This window comes from Antechinus flavipes, chromosome 2, assembly GCF_016432865.1.
Source record: "Antechinus flavipes isolate AdamAnt ecotype Samford, QLD, Australia chromosome 2, AdamAnt_v2, whole genome shotgun sequence".
Classification (NCBI taxonomy): domain Eukaryota; kingdom Metazoa; phylum Chordata; class Mammalia; order Dasyuromorphia; family Dasyuridae; genus Antechinus; species Antechinus flavipes.
In genome coordinates, this window is record NC_067399.1 from 391,024,153 (window position 1) to 391,027,746 (window position 3,594).

The following is a 3,594-nucleotide window of genomic DNA, read 5'->3' on the forward strand; positions in this document are numbered from 1 at the left end:
TTTGTTTTCTCTTGTGTAATAAAACTCTCTTGTGCTACACATCACTTGCTTACTTTTTGGTTCCTTTTTTTTGCAAAACTTCCTTTAAGTCTCTGAGGCAATGAAAGTTTCTCTGCTTCAAACCAAGCAGAGAGAGAGAACTCTGGGGCAAGATCCTAGACCTTCAATGTTGCCCGTTTTTAAGGGACAAGTCAATTTTGCCTCCTGTTTTAACTGAGACCTAATGTTCAGTTGTGACTGACGTGAAAACAGTTAATATCCAAGAATTTGGAAAGCAATGAAATTTGGATAGAAAATGAACGTTCCTGCAAAAGAATCTTAGCAGAAGGTTTCTATCATTCTCTCTGTCTGGTCTCTTATGAATCTAAAGGTCATCTGAGGATGAGAGGTGGAAAATATTCATCAATAATGGAAAAATTATAATCAAGAGAGAAAAGGGATAGTTGCTTTCACTAGTTCTTGATATACAACTTTAGGATCAATAATTCATCCTTTGGACTGTGGAGAGATTTAGTTATTCCCTTTAATTTCCATTATCAAGATCTTTGTATACTTTTTCAATACTCTCAACACTTTTCTCCCCTAGATCCAGATGCTTCAAATGGGCCCTATAATGACACTAAAGGAGTATTTTAAACATAAAAATAGTCTAAAGTTTCTTCTCTAGCAGCTACACTTGGGAAACTTCTCTTGAAATGATGTAGTGATTCTCTGTATTCATGTATCATCCCAAAACTAGTCTCTGGTTTTGGGGTTCAACATGAAGGGAGAATTCCTATACCTTCTAAGACTTCATTTCTTAGTGTTGGGTCATTTGAATGTTGTCTGTCTTTCTCAAGGAGGATCAAAATGACATAATTATATTAGAGTCCAGTTATACTGTGTCCAACCGTGGCTGATCAGAACAATATGAGCTCAGAATGCTGTGCCACAGGTTAGGCACAAATAATCCTTATGAACACCTGGGGTGGATTTACTAACTTTGTGCAACTCACTTTCTTCTGAGCTAATTCAATTCTGCTTTGCTCATAGAGCACAGCACCTTCTCTGATGAGTGCACACCATGCTTGATGGTCCTAAACAATGTCTCCCATATCATGCAATCAATTTTAAACTTAAGAGAACTTGAGAGTATTTTATTGCTTTTTCTGACTACCACCTGAGCACTCACCTCTGTGAGTTCTCCATAAAATAGTATTCTTGTCAATCTACAACTGGAAGAAAGTCATCTACGACTTCAGAATGGGCAGAGGAACAATCGATATGATATTTGCTGCTTGACAACTCCAGGAGAAATGCCAGGAGTAAAACCAAGGTCTGGACACAATATTTGCAGATCTGACCAGGTCTTTGATACTAGTAGTCATGAGGGCTAAAAGAAAATTATGTCAAAATTTGGTTGTTTAGAAAAGTTCATCAGTGTTGTACATCAATTTCATGATGACATGCTTGCCCAGGTTCTGAACAATGGACGATTTTCTCATTCTTTCCCCATCACCAATGGAATGAAACAAGGATTTCTCAATGTACGCTGTTTCTAGAGTTCAAAGAAGACTTATAAATGTGTATACACACATACATCGGTATGTATCTATGTATGTATATATGTGTGTACACATCATGCACTAATTAGCTCTAAAGGTATGCATGAAAAAGCTTGTTACTATCCTTCAAGAAACTTACACAATAACAGATTTTTAATTTTTTGGAGACTGTGATGTTCTATGACTCAAAGTACTTCATAAACACCGGAAGAATGTTGGTATTGTAAAGATGGACATTGACTTTAGGGAATAGTTGAGATCATTTTACAGTAATCTGATGTGGTCTCATCATTGTCATCTCCTCCTCCTCCTTTTTAATGTCCTTTTTTAAAGCTTAGTTTAATATCCTCAAACTCCATGTGTGCCACAGTAAACAGCAGAGATCATTCACATTCCTTTAGTATTTTGAGATTTTAAAAAGTGCTATCCACTCAACATCTCTATATAGTCATAGATGAAGAAATTGATATTCTGAGTGCTTACATGACTTGAACAGTCTCAAGAGCCACACATTTGAATGCTACTAACCTAATAATTCAAAAGGTAGAATTGGAAACTTGTATCTTAGATGTGCAACTGTCACAATCTCAGTCAAGGAACAAGTCATGAAAAGGCAGCATTGCACACTAGGAAGCATATTGTCCTTAGAATCAGAACACCTGAAATCTCATAACTCTTGAGGTTATCAGATTCTAGCTCGACTCACTTTCCTAAATTCCATCCTAAATTCAATTTAACCATAGAAACATCCTTAACCATACTCTCAGAAACAATTTAAAATTTAAGAACATGGTCACTTTAAAAAAAAATTTATTATATCTTTTTTACAAAACATAAGCATGGGTAATTTTTTTCAACATAGACTTTTTTTTCTGCATTATTATTATATTTTTTAAAATAACTTTTTAGTGACAGAACCCATGCCAGGGTAATTTTTTATAGCATTATCCCTTACACTCACTTCTGTTCCGATTTTTCCCCTCCCTCCCTCCATCCCCTCCCCCAGATGGCAAGCAGTCCTTTACATGTTGAATAGGTTACAGAGTATATCCTAGATACAATATATGTGTGCAGAAACGAACAGTTTTCTTGTTGCACAGGGAGAATTGGATTCAGAAGGTATAAATAACCCAGGAAGAAAAACAAAAATGCAAGCAGTTTATATTCATTTCCCAGTGTTCTTTCTTTGGGTGTAGCTGCTTCTATCCATCCTTGATCAATTGAAACTGAATTAGCTCTCTTTATCGAAGAGATCAACATTGACTTTTGCAAAACCACCTGTTTCAAATTTTCCCCTCCTTCTCCCTACCCCCTCCCCTAGATGGCAGGTAGTCCAATATATATTAAATATGTTAAATTATATGTTAAATTCAATATGGTATACATATTTATATAGTTATCTTGCTGCACAAGAAAAATCGGATATAGAAAGAAAAAAAAACCTGAGAAGGAAAACAAAAATGCAAGCAAACAATAATAGACAAAGTGAAAATGCTATGTTGTGGTCTACACTCAGTTCCCACAGTCCTCTGGGTATAAATGGCTTTCTTCATTACTGGACAATTGGAACTGGTTTGAATCAACTCATTGTTGAAGAGAGCCACATCCATCAGAATTGATCATCTTATAGTCTTGTTGTTACAGTATATAGTGATCTCCTGGTTCTGCTCATTTCATTCAGCATCAGTTCATGTAAGTCTCTCTTGGCCTCTCTAAAATCATCCTGTTGATCATTTCTTACCGAACAATAATATTCCATAACATTCATAAACCATAATTTATTCTCCAATTGATGGGCATCCACTAGGTTTCCAGTTTCTAGCCACTATGAAAAGGGCTGCCACAAACATTTTTACACAGGATATGGTCACTTTCAATGCTTATCAATACTAACCAACCCCCCCTGACAACAAAATTCCAACTTCTGGGGATATCATCTTCAATTATCTTCATTTACTGGCTATGACATCACATGATGTCACAATTAAACCTGTGACTATGCCTGTCTTAGATAAATCCTTATAGGTTATCCTATAGACTCATACTGGAT